The sequence below is a fragment of the Uranotaenia lowii genome, chromosome 2 (assembly GCF_029784155.1).
Source record: "Uranotaenia lowii strain MFRU-FL chromosome 2, ASM2978415v1, whole genome shotgun sequence".
NCBI classification, from domain to species: domain Eukaryota; kingdom Metazoa; phylum Arthropoda; class Insecta; order Diptera; family Culicidae; genus Uranotaenia; species Uranotaenia lowii.
Window position 1 is genome coordinate 188536780 of NC_073692.1, and position 14564 is coordinate 188551343.

The 14564-nt window shown below is 37.7% G+C and overlaps 1 protein-coding gene across 1 annotated transcript in view; it reads left to right on the forward strand.

The window, feature by feature from the left end:
- The first annotated feature begins 4156 nt into the window (after positions 1-4156).
- The window catches only part of LOC129748297 (protein gustavus), a 738224-nt gene continuing 727816 nt past the window's right edge, over positions 4157-14564 (forward strand). Inside the window, exon 1 of the mRNA XM_055742842.1 lies at positions 4157-4947. The gene's annotated coding sequence lies outside the window, so the exon portion shown is untranslated. The remainder of the gene's footprint in view (positions 4948-14564) is intronic.

Consider the following 14564-nt stretch of genomic DNA (forward strand, 5'->3'; position numbering starts at 1 on the left):
TAGTTTGGATAAGTGAAATCAGTTATTTGTCCCTAATAACTCCAATGTGCAATTTTTCATCCCAATCCGATGTTTAAAAACGACAAAATCACTAAGATACTGAAAATTTAATATGGACGACCCCTTTTGCCGGCCCCTTACACTAAATTGGATACCTCAAATCGATTGCACGTCACTCAAAACTATCGTGTACCAAATTTCATCTGAATACGATGTATAATAACGTCAATATCGCAAAAACAGCGAAAAGTTAATATGGACGACCCCTTTGGCTGTCCCCTTACACAAAATTTGACACCTGAAATCCATTGCTCGTCTTTCAAAACACTCATGTGCAAATTTTCAACACAATCCGACGAAAAATAACGTAAATATCGCGAAATCAATATTTGTCTTCTATGGACGACCCCCTTCAGAAGGGTTCATCCGAAAATCTAAAAACATTTTTCATCCTTCCTGGTCCTAATGAGCATCCATGCCAAATTTCAGACCTCTAGCTCTTAAGACGGCTGAGTCTATAGAGGACAAACAAACAAACAAACAAACAAACAAACAAACAAACAAACAAACATACAGAAATTGCTTTTTATATATATAGATATGCAAAAAAGGCGCAAAATTTGTATAATCCGTCTACATATGGAAAGGATAAAAAATCAAGCGCTTTTATGTAAAGTAAACCGGAGTGAGTGTTTTGAAACAACACTAGTAAAATTCGAATATCTTGGAAACGTTTTGATAATTATAAGTAATGTAATGACTTAAATATTTTAGAGTTTAATAGAAATTATTTCAAGGAATTTTTATTGAGATGTTTTAGTGTTAATGTGAGATCTCGAACAAAATATGCGGAAAAAAAACAAAAATCATATTTATTTATATTTTGGAAAAAAAAATATTTTTGAAAAATCGCTTTTATTTCTTAAGATTAGCTAATTCTAGCAAATTTTTTAATTCTAATCAATCACAAACACCATGCTGCACTTAATTCACTACATTTGGAAATAATTTTCCAAATTGTTCGGCACCAAAAATTGAAATGCAATTTCAAACGTTTATATTTATTATTTTCAAGTTTCATCCAGTTAGGAAATTGACTTTTGTGGTGTTTGAACAAAAATGATGTAACTCACATATTATAGCTGTTTTCTATGGTTAAAATAAGCGTCCTCCTTAAGGTGGCCATCATGCCCTTATTTTCCCTAAATAAGAAAAAAAAGATCGAAAGATCGAATCGAAAATAAACCGATCTTATCGATTTTTTCCTGTCCGAAGAATCGATCCAAAAAATCGAAAATCGGAGTTGAAAAGATCGATCTACCAAGGATCGATCCAAGATCGACCAATCCTATTCTTTACAGTACTGGCGCCGCCCTTCGTTAATCACCCTTCTACACTCCTCGTCGAACCAGTCGTTCCGTCGAGTTCGTTCCATATGCTCGATGACGTTCTCCGCAACGCTGTTGATGGCTGTCTTGATGATATCCCAACAGTCCTCGAGAGGGGCTCCGTCAAGCTCGCCCTCTGCTGGCATCGCTGCTTCGAGCGATTGCACGAAGACTGCCGCGACCTCAGTTTGCTTCAGACGTGCGATATTTAACCGAAACGGGCGTCGGTTTCGTATGTTGTTTACTACAGAGATTTTTGAGCGCTTTAACCATCACCATGGGCTGACTCGATGTTGGCGCCTCGACTGGGTCTGACGTCGATCATACCTCCTGCAGCGCTACGTTGTCGAATTTGCGGCTCTACAATTCGTTGGAGAGAACGTGGGTATTGCCCATGAAATTTAGAAATCGGCAGTTCCATGTTCCAATTGCTGGGCTCTTTTCTTCGCGTGGGTCATTTCCGATTTCCATCCGAAATTTGGTTTTCATTGTTTGTTGTTTGTGGTTTTTTGTAGTCACGGGCTCGCAAGGCCCACAGCTAACCCCACTATCTTGCAGAAGGATCGTCGTGATGTTGTAGTTTTGGGCCCCGATCACCACCGGTCGTTGTTGCACTCCGCCCCTGACATGGAGAACAGACGTGTACATAGCCCCCTATCTCAGTCTGCATGCGACCAAAGCATCCACCGGGGTTGGGTACCCCCCCGGGGTTGGGCTCCGCTAAGGTTGCTCGCACCCCTGCTAGCACCACGGTGAGGTAGATAACCGGAATTGTAAGACAAATGGTGATATGACCCGAAGGTTGGGTGTATGGGGTCTCCAGTTGCACATTGTCTACCGTTCGCCAGCTGGGGCTCTATCTGGAGGGGCATATAAGTTCCAAATTTTTGTGATGTAGGAGCAAAATACTCCCGGATGTAGTATCGTGATTTGGTTACATGCGATGTAAATAATTTGTCCTAAATATTTATCCGTAGATTTTAAATGTCACCCAGAGATTGGTGACAGTTAATTCAAACATTCAGTCTGCGAAACTTATTTGTTGAGAAATGAATCCAGCTGCGCAATTTGAAATTCCAGGGAATAGATTACATTAAAATTGATGTTGAAAAACATGCGCAAATCGTCTTGTCTCCTGGAAGGACTTGAACCCACATCTTGCACCTCTTCGGGGCCCATGTATTAACAGTCTACTACAGGAGACACACGGCGTATATTTAGAAGTTATACTGGTCGAGTGTCAAAGTCTACCTATCGACTTAAAGGGAATGGTTCTCCCATGTGATCATCATCATTTTTGTCTATTTCGATTCCCATCATTTCATCTTACGGTAGTTGAACTTATTTTTGGGATTTTTAGAACAACAGTATTGTTACTTATTAAAAAGACCAGCCAAGACAAGGTACTATAAGAGTACGGAATCTCAGGGCCGGCTGGCTACTAGGTAACCAAGGACTTTAAGGATAAAATACAAGAATCCGGAAATTTTATGTTAATTGTGATTTTATTGATGTTTTTATGTGGCGTGTTGTCTGTGTGTATAATAAACAATTTCTGACTGTAATGGCTTGTAAAAGAAGTCACTAACCGTGGTTGTGCTGCAGTTGCTGTTGCGTCGCGACGTCGTTGTACCGGAAACTCCGTTCCGTAATCAGGGGGGCCGTCGATGTAATGGCGTATCGATGGGTTGCCGAAACCGTCAGCGCCAGCGGGCGTTGCTGGACTCGGTCGTTGCAGGCGTCTTCCTTCATAGACTTTAAATCGGTCTGCCCACGATAGTGCCCCGGACAGACCGAGAAGGGAAGTCCTCCTTAATAATTAGGGATCTGCAGAACCCGAGGACGTAGATGCTGATCCTTTACTTTTTATGCGTGAGACATCAAAGGGTATGCGGGCCGACCCGTGCCGAAGACACACCGGTTTTCGGGTCAATTCCGTGAACGTTCACAAACACTATACAGGACTATGACTTCACACACGGGCGCCTGGTACAGAAGTGAGCGAATTTTTTGAAAGACAGGTTCCTTTTCGTCTTCCATTTTATCTTTTCTTTCCTCTTCTCTGTTAAATGACAGCAGCCAGCAATAAAAATGTAGCCTACTGTGGTGCTATCTTGTTGTGAGACTGGACAAGGAACATGAATTTTTTAGAGCTAAACATACAAAACTACAAAATTAAAGCAAAATCACACGATTTGTAACCAACCGGTTACAGTATTGGCATTGCTTTTTCATTTACTGCACGGGTTGTCAGTTATGATAAGAATTCACGCATTTGCCGAATTTGGATACCCAAATTCAACCACGTCATTAATTTTTATTAAAGTTACCTTTCCTACTTAATTTTCGAAGTTGAAATTTTCAATTCGACACAGCCTTCTTGCGTAGCTGTGGAAATACTCCCTTCGCCTTATGGTGTGCGATGGCTTTCACTAACCTACAGCAAGGACCGATGTAGATTGTAGGGTTCAAAGCAGAGAAAATCAGGACACCGGCTCATGGCCACAAGCAAAAGAAGGATATGCCGGCGCTCTCTTTTTACCCATGGAGAGCATGGCCCGAGCCTTGGCCAACGATGCTCTGAGAACGCACCACTTCCACTCACCGGAGCGAGGCCCAGCAGATGGATGATGATGGGTTACAACAAGAGTTTTACACTACATTCCGAAAAGTAAGCCGTCTTCTTACAACAAATCCGCCGAACCCAAACAGAGACTGAGACAGCGAGCCAGCAACCAACCCAGCTAGTATACCGGATATAGTCCCCAGGAGTGGAGCGGTCTTGTCACGCGAATCAATTCTGCCGCACGAACCGGGAGAAAACGACTGATTGTCGGGTGGGATACACGCGCTTCGTTGCCGGGACACACGGACACGGAAAAGGAGACCCACTGCCAAACGGTTTGTGCATCGGTATTTACGGGGTCCGTTTGTTTTTTTCCGTGTCAGCTGTTAAAGAGTGCTAGAAACAAAAATCACCTAGCAGCGGATTGCACGGATTAAGTGCCTGTTATAGTGGGGGGGGGATTGAATCAGAAAAAATACAGTGTTAAAATGGTTGGTGTACAAATATGTTCACTGTATAATTGCAGGATTCTGTCGATTATTGAATAAGTGCTTCCAGCCAGGGTCTCGCACAACTTGTTTCCGCCATGAATCAGCGGCAGCTTGATTCGAGAAGCTGATAAGAAGGTATTTTTATCCTCGCGTGGGAAATATTGGTTTGATATCGGCTATTGATATCAGCCTTCTTTCATGGGGTAGCAATGAGTGTTTGTTGTGTACCCTGCTGAATGCGTTTGGGTGTGGGATGTTTTTCACCAGTTTGTTGATGGGGGCTGATGGGTGGTTGACGACGACGACGACGACGACGATACGACTATCTGCTGCTGGGATGTGTTACTGACTGCAGTAGTGTAGTGTGGAAGGATATCTTGGCAGGTGGAGAACAAATAGGAGAAATTTCTACGCATCGTGTAGGGATAGTAAAACCGGTGAACTCTGGACTACCGCTTTGGAACCAGAACCAATTTGGACATCCAAGTTTCTGAAAATAGAGGTAATGAAAACATATTTTATATTATTATATTTCATAAAGATACTGAAGGTGAATACTAGGGTGGGTCTTATTTCAACACTGGCAAAGTTTTAGCTCATTCGGCTTCAAGACCTTCAAATTTTTATGGAACTTTCTTAGCTTAGCTTGATTAGCTGAGTACCTACTCACATCCACCTTTAATCGTGAAATGCTTCTCTTTTATTCAAACCAATCTCTCAATCGATTCTTGAAAGTTTTATTTTGTTCTATCATTTCTCATTATAATCATTTCATACTGCACAATCGCAGGCGTGGCTTAGTAGAACACAGTTCCACATCGGCAATGGTTGCTACTCCGTGATTGACCGAGGCCATCAATTTTGTTCAGAGATCAAAGGTATGGTGCCTGGGATTGACAAACATTCATAATTGCCAAAACTGATGCTCTTTACACGTCAATAACGACGTCGGCCACGTCCTAGTAGTATAGGTATGGAAAAGAGAAAAAGGGATGAAAGAAGACTGTTGCGCTTTAGGACCGGGGTCTCTGCCTCCTAGCAAAACAGTTCTGGGTTGGATGGTTGGGTGAAAAGATATGATCAGAGGACACGTTTGACTAGTGTAACGATCTAAGTTTGCTACCATATTCACCTACGCCTCTACTGTATCATGATAAAGATCTTGATCCCGATAGAAAATTCTCATGTATTCCTCAAGCATAACTATCGATGATTACCTTATCAATTGCAATATAGTTATATGTAGGGGAGATAAGATCTTTTCTACAAAAGTATGTAATTTCTTTAATAAATTTCCATGAGGATTTGTTTTGTACTACTCATAGTATTAATTTTTCACCAAAAAAGAAATATCCTTATCATCTTTACAGAAATATCAAAAAATAATCAGCTAGGTTCTCAAGTGACAAAAATATTATAATTTTTGTGCATCACGAAATAAGCTTTTATGACTTTTAAATCATCTTGATCTAAAATGTACGGACTACAGCATGATTTACACATTGTTTCTCAATTTCCGCCATCATTACATTTTTGATTTTTCACTTAAATTATTTTTAAACGCGTTGTTCAGTCCGACAAGCGGACTGAGAAAGGAGAGACGCGAGAGAGAAGAACCGGCCAATCAGAGAACAGCAGGCGACTGGCTGCGGTTATAAAAACGCGCGCTCCCGCGTGTTGCGAAGTCAGTTTTTATCGAACCAGCATCCAAGCAACATCGGCCCAGTTGGGTGGCCGACATCGAAGGAAGAAGAAGCGAGCCAACAAGGAGTGGCCTACTCCGAGACCACCTGAGCGAAGAAGACAATCTTGGTGCTGGTGTTCAGTGATAAGCGGTGTAGATAATAATATTCAGAGAAAATAAACCATCAATGTATCGCCATTAAAAGTGTTGTTTGTGCTTCGCCCGATGCTCGCTCCCAGGTCCACTGCCAAGAACGGCTCTTGTCAGAGCCCCCCCCCCCCCCCTTTACGAAAGAGTTCGATCTCGGTCAACAAGGCGATCGAGATCTCCCTAGCCTTGCGAGGCTTCCCAGGCAGACAGTCTCTTACGACCTGCCTCCATCGATGAGACAACCACCAGGGGTTGTCTACGAGAGACTTGTTCCACGAGGGGAACTAGTCCCATCGATGGTCGTATACAGTCCACAACACGCGTTTTTACTATAATTTGATGACTCGGGGCGAACAGAGCACTATCAATCGTGGCACGATGAGCGTTCTCTGTCGTATAATCTAGCAGCGAATTGAACTCGATGAAGTCAACTGAATAATAGAGCTACAGCTTGACTTGTTTCATCTTACGATTTAGGCTATTGGTAAGGTGTCGGAGAGGTAATCGAAAGGCTCGAGTTCGAGGTTATTTTTATTCTAGATACCATTCATGATTGATTTTTTTTTATTGTTACATCATACGACTAGTAGCATCATCCGCCAAACAAAGCACCAGAAACATAATGTATGAGCATGTGTGAATTGTTCGAATTCTACAAACAGACCTAAATTATTTTATTATTGCTTTGTTTGATGGATTTACGCCTCACCGTTTAGTGCAAAATGCATCGATCATGAATGCCAAATGTAAAAAAAACAACTTGTCCAGGAATCGAACTCGAGTCTACTGATTACCTCTCCGATACCTTACCAATAAGCCAAAGCGTCAAACGAAACAAGTCAAGCTGTAGCTCAACTATTGCAGTTGACTTCATCGAGTTGAATTCACTGCTAGATTATACGGCAGAAAACGCTCATCGTGCCCCGAAAAGTGGTGCTTATTCTGCCCCAGGGGGGGGGGGGGGGGGGGGGATTCTCATTATGCCCCAACAGTAACTGGTTTTCAGCTTTCGGCAATTTTTTTATAAATATGTACATTTCCAAACGTTTTTATCTACTTTTTAAAGTTTCAGCCAATTAGGAAATATACTATTTTAGTGTCTTAACACGAAACAAAGATGTAATTCCCCGCATAAATAATGATTATAACCAAACGTTTTCTGTAGAAGTCAAACGACGATTTCATGAAGTGTAAAAAAACGTTTATCAAACGGTTTTTGTTATTGTAAAATACATTGCTTGAATCGTGAATTCTGATTTGATGTTATTTTAAATATGTCGTTAGGTTATGTAACTGTTAAAAACTGTTAAGACACTTATATGGAAGAACCGTTCTTCAAAAAGTTTAGATATCATCCCAAAATCGATCATGGAAACCGTAATTTGATATTCAAACTGTAAATGTTAAAGTAATTCTTGAAGTTATTTTATAAATGGACACATACTGTAAAAGTTGAGACAAGATTTGTCATAATGATCTTCCAACGTAATGCGTACGTTATTCGGAACCGTACGTGAAAAACACGCACACATGAACAAATTTAGGAGTTTTCGGATTGAAGAAATGAAAGTTTCTGGGTAATAATTTTATTTACATTATATTTTTAACTTATAGCATACCTCATACATTAGAAATGGATTTCCCACATATATACAAATATTCATTCCTCCATGAGCCGTCGTTTGTCGGGTTCTGATAGCTTCCACAGCTAGTTTGCTTGAGCGGAGATTGTGTAGCAGCTCGCAGCTATGGCCTGAAACAAAACATAAAATTGTTCTCAATATTCTATACAACACTTTCACTGATTTTGTTTTTGCTGTCTAGTTTCGTTTAAATAATATACAAAAACAATAAACTTTATCACCTACCTGTTACAACAAAAACAGCCCGATACTCCTTGCCGCAGTTTCGAAACTTTCGCCGGAATCGCGCCGACGTAACTGCATTCTGGCTGCTTGGTTATGTGTCACCCGTTGGAAAAGTAGACGTAATCTATCGTAAGATTGAAAACGGCTTTCCAGAATCTCCGAAATTGAAGACATTCTCGTCACTAGATTTCCGTCGAGAAACGTGAAGCAAAATTTACCGCGGCAAAAGTAAACAAGGCTGGCGGGGCGAAGGGCAGCAAACAATCAGTGGTGCCAAGTGAAAAGAATTTTCAAAAACACAATGTTTGTCATTAAGATTGTTTTTTGGGGATAGGATCAAGATTAATTGAATCATAAAAAATATTTGTAGGATTGCTATTGATACATGAGTTAAAAACAAGAAAAAGTAAAGATAAAGTGGCGAGAAAAGTTTATTCAATCGATAATTTTTTTTGTAGAGGAGTGTTCTATGTGGTGCAGTCTGCCATGGCATTACAGACTTTAAATTCAGAAAAAGTTGCACGACTTCGATCAAATACTGCTAGGACCATTTACGAATTATGTAAGGAGACTTTCACATACCAAGTTGAAAACTATAGCAGTAAAAAGAGTGTTTTCAAAATGTTCACACTTGTCAACGGAAGTGGGAAAGAAGATTTCGGAAATGTTTTCGTGGACATATTCACATAATAAATATGTTGGTAATATCAATAAACATTATTTAAAAATCACTCGGCACCTCAGCCAATTTTTTCGAGTTTTGTGTCGTTGAATCTACTGTATACAGTCGTGCAAGAATAATAAAAAAAATATATTAAAGATTTCATAAATTTGTACTGATTTTTTTTTTTGCAAAATCATATGGCATCTCTGATCCACATTTCGGTCATTTTTTTACGTGAGTTTGACAGAAGGCATGAACGCTATGGATAACGGTTCGGGATCAATTTTACGATTAATTGAAAATTTAAGTAAATCGTGCATACAATTCGTTCACCTTTCCAGATACCGTCACCTTTTCATATGAACGTTCATGTTTCGTTTTAAACGTTGTCGAAGTAAAGTTTAATATAACCGCTACTTTTACAGAGACAATCACTATTCCTGGAGCTGTAGATGTATCGTATACACTGTTTAAGCTATAGTTTTTTAGTATGCGGGTCCCATAGTATAGCCGTTCTCTATAGTTATATCAGCGTTTTCCTTAAGGTGGCCATTATGCCCTTATCTCTCCTAACAAACAAAAAATCAATGGATTGAAATTGACCGATTATTTTACAAAATGTTTCAACATCTTTAAAATATTAGATAATCTAACAACATATGAAAAAATTCATAATTCTATGGAACCTATTTTTTAAGATATCAAAAAATACATATTAACCATTCCAAAGATGTTTTGTTTTTCAAAATTACCTTGAACTATTTTCTGGAAACAGCTGCAATTGCCGGCAGCTGGAAGTTATGAAAGAAATTATGCTTCGAATAAATACAAGATCTTTTATAGGACACTTTGAAGTTTTGTTTCACAATTTTCTTGAACATTGATTTACTGACTGACAACAATTTCTTTTCAAATTTCAATTAAACCTTAGAAATAATTTGTCTTTTATTATTAAACCTTTCCTCTATTCATAAAATGAAAGAGTTCAGTTACGTCAATTATCTTCTTGCTGCAATAAAAAAAAGCAATTACAAATGTTTTGCCTTTATTTCAGAAAGGTACACAGCAAAAAAATTCTAAAAGTATACGGAATCTAAAACACGAGTGATCTAAGTTTTCACAAGTGTATTTACAAAAAGATGTAATTTTCCACTCATTTTGATGTAATTTTAATCTTTTTTGAAAAAGCGAATAGAAATAAATTGTTTTGCTATAATTTTACATTCCGTGATGTAAAAATAAAGCGGTCAATGAAATTTATATCACAAACAGTGTAAAATTATATCTGTTTGATTTAAAACTGAATAACATTGTTTGTCTGTGCCATTTTCCAGTTGCATCATTGTGTGAAAACCGAGTATCTTCGTTCCAAGACGCAGCTCCTGCATCTCTATAGTTTCCTAAAAGTGGTAGGTTTCTCAAGTAAAAAACAAACGAATGATGTTATTGAAATTAATCAGTTCTTTCTCGATTACAGCGACCGCAGATTTTGCAATGGCAAGGATCCGGAATATGATTGCCTGGAGGAAAATTTTGCCTGAGCAATCCGAGTGTGTAAAAACCCCATCCTGACCCGGCAGTCTCCTGTGGATCCGGACCATAACTGTCCGGAACGGAATTCCCTTCGGTTCCCCAGTGACTCTGATTGTTAAAAAATCAGGGAGTCCTTTTTCTTTATTGTTGTTGTTTTTTTATTTTGAAAATAAATGTTAAATTATTGTAAACAGCTTTTTTTCCTTTCATAATATCTGAATATTTAATAATCATTGCAATTATCCTGAATTAAAAATCTAAAATTTTACATCGCTGTGTATTTTTACACGACAATAATCTGTTCTCTTTTCGTGCATCGTTTTTGGTCTAAATTTACACCCCTCGATGTAACGATGATGTAATTTTAGATCATAAACAATGTTCCGTTTTCGTGCATCGTTTTCAATCTAAAATTACACGAATTTTTCTTGCTGTGTATGGTTATCGGTCGATTTGGGAGATCATTAATTATGGGTCTTAGATAAACCTTTATAGGTACCTATCGAATCAGCTCGACGAGTTCAGACGATGTCAGTGTATTTGTGTGTATTGGTGTGATTTTTTGTAAACTTTGTCTACACGTTTTTAAGAATAAAAATTATCTAAAATTACTTTGTTCTACATAGGTTGACCACTGGATGTTCTACGTTTTGTAATTATAGGAATAATATAACATTTTACGAATTTAGACATGATGAGCTTATGCGGCTCTACCTTTTCCCGAATCTACGTATCTCGCATCGTTTAATTTTTCAAGTTTTCAAGTCTTTCATTATCAAGTCTTCATTATTATTTTCTACTAAGAATAAGAAACCTTTGAACTGTTTCCTCAGTTATCTCACGCAAGCCCTTCAAGTTTTTCAAGATTGTTTTGAATAAATCTCATATATATCAACTAAATTTAGCATATTTCAATGCAACAAAATTACATCTTTCCCTAAAACAATTTTTTGTTATTCAAAAAAGATTGTTGGATTGTGAAACGATGATTGAAATATTTATTTTTAGCATGATGATGATTCCATTGTTAGGGAGAGTGAGGATACTGATGTCTGAATACTTTTCGAGTAATTGAACTTTGTTTGAAAAATTTAACAAAATGTGATTTGGAGATCTTTTTTATCACTTTAAAATGTCTCTCACATGAAAAAGTTATAATAAAAATATTTACTCAAACATGTAAATCGTTAGAGTTTAATTTGAACTTTATTTTGCTATATTTTCTCAGCAATAGGAAACTCAATTTTTATAAAATGAAATTTTCCAAAATGTATACTATGAGTATAATTGATCCCTAGAATCCAAAAAAAAAGTTCTTTTCATCTGAATGGATCGTGATCATTGGCTATCATGAAATTACTAATATTTGTCCGAAAACGAATGTTTATCCAGTTATTATCTGTTAAAAAGGACTAAAAATGTATTTTTATAAAAACCAGAAAATTGCGCCTTTAAGTATGCAATGACTCTAGGGTAGTAGACAGACTTTTGGAATTATCTTTGTCTGATACTTAAAAACTGTGAAATGAGAACTTATATGGCAAAAATAGTTAACGGATTTTATCGAATATTAAATGTGCAACGAAATAATCATCCTGTTCAAGGGACTTCCGTCTGCTATGAGTGCTTAAATTTACGTTACGGAATTTCTTCCTCCCTAAACTACGAAAAAAAACACAATTACTGGTCACGACCTGTCTCATCAAAACGGTGGTATTCTAGCTAAATTTGGCTTAAAAGGGTATTTGGTTACGAGAAATGTTTCTATGATTGTTGGTGCCTCTCTCTCCTTCCAGTGGTGAGATAGAAAGGGGGGGAGGGGCCAACGAAATTTGGTATGCGAAAGTATTTTGATACGAGAAATGTTACTATGATATTTTGAGAACTCTCTGTTCTTCCAGTGGCAGAATTTTAAGGGGAAAGGATGCTTCCATAAAAAATTTGCATTACTCGAGAATTAATGTTACTCTGAATATTTAGAACTACTGCTTCCTTAAAGTGGGGTGATAGAAAGGAGAGAGGGGGACTCCTTTACAATTTTTCGCATAACTTCAAAGTTTATCGAGAAAATGGAACCAAATTTGGTAAGGGAGGGCATCAGGATACGAGAAAAGGCTATATGCTTGTTTGAGACTCCTTTTTCCTTCAATTGGGGATAACGTTAGCAAAAAGGAAAGCTTCTATACAATTGTTCTGCTTAAACCAAGAACTTATCTAACAAATGGAACCAAATATGACATGGGAAATCATTTGGGTACGAGAAATGGTTTTATGATTATTTGAAACGCCACTCTTCTTCCAGGGAGTACGCAAGGAGGAGGCTCCAATACAATTTTGTTGGAATAACTGCAAAATTTATTAAGCATCAAATTTGACACGGATGGTATTGAAATACGAGATATGTTTCTATGAATGTTACAGACCCTTCTACCTATAAGTGAGGAGGGACGGAGGGGTTGTATTGCTTAAGAACTTTTCAACCAAATGTAACCAAATTTTATATGATGGGGTTTTTGATTACGAAAAAATGGAATCTTTACCACCTTTCAGCAGATGGAGATCGGTAAGGAAAAGGGGAGCTTCCATACAGATAAATGGAGCGAAATGTGACGTTATTCAGAAACTAAAAATGTGTCTATAGTAGTTCGTGAGCCCTGCCTGCATTGGAAAGGGGAAAGGGTGAGGAACCCATACCAGTAAAATATACATTTTGTCATAATTTAACACTAGAAAGACCGCATCAGTCAAAATGACTGGTTGGACACTTTGTTTGTTGAATATTTTTAAAACACTACGCTCTAAAAATTCGCAAAAAAATATGACTTTTCATGAATTTTGAATCTCTACAAAACTGTGTATTTTTTATTTCACTAGCTCTTACAGTAAGCGAGAAAAATTTCGCCATGGACACTCGGACCGTGACCAGTCAAAATGACTGGTAAAATTCACAACCCTATAACTTAAACAAGATAATTTTTTTCGCTTGGTTTCATTTGCAATCTACATTCAAGACAATGAGCCTTAGTTGATTTATGGTGGGTAGGAGTGTGTCATTCGTGATGAAATTATTGATTTTCATGAAGTCATGAAGTCATGAAAAATTGTAGAAAAAGTTCCCAGATTGACCGCTGTGTGGCGCTTCAAGCACTTGATTCCCAATTTTTTTAGTCCGTTTTGTTCCTCAATTATAATCAAACTTTCTGTCAAAATTTGGCGAAATTTCATCAAGATTTGTAAAAGTTATGTTAGATTTAATACATGTCCATTCGAGAAATCGAGTAGTTTTAGGTGATAAATATGTTTAATACTAAACTAGAATGAGTAAAATAATTATGAATTGTGTACCCATTTATTCAAATTTGAAGACATCAGCTATGAAACTGAATAATTTAAATGATATTTCAACATGGGTGCACGGAATATTGTTTATATGTTGATTATCCACCATGGGTGCACGGATTCACCGCAGTTTCTGGCCAAGTATGTATTCACATGCATTCTTAGATTATTAGGTCCGACGAATTTCCAATGCAAGTTCACTTACAGGTATTCCGGCACTCGTGTATATACCTGGCCAGCTGGCAACTGATTGAACATTCTTATTATAAGAAGAAACACATCTTACCTGTCGGCAACTTATGGGGTGTGAACCCAAGTGTTTTCTTGTCGATACCGGGAATCGAACCCAGTACGCCTGGCATACCTAGACCAGACTTGCGCCAGGCTATCTGATAGACCACATCGGCGCTAAGATATTTCAACATGGGTTCACGGATTGGCTGTAAATTCGCCGTTGAAAATTATATAGAAATACATTGTTTTCAGAACACAAAATATTTTTGAGTTAGATATGATAGGTATTTGAAATGCAATATTGATCAATCAAAAACTTTTAAGGAAAAACAAATCAACGTGTACATTTGGCAATGTTGATTCATTATTCTTATTTTCATTGTTTTCCGTCGCACGACATAACTTGATGCTTATAATTCCTAAAATTCAATCGGTCCATGGTAACCGTTTTCCAATTACTTTGATGTTGATCAGATTTTATCCGAAAAATATACGATTGCAAAAACCTGTTTTTAATTACAAATAAATCAATTTATTATTTCAAGATATAATTTGAATATTTCTTTTCCTGGAATGAAAAAACGATACCAATAATAAAAACCGTTATTCAAATCATTATGTCTCAACATGAAAGACATGGTTTCGAC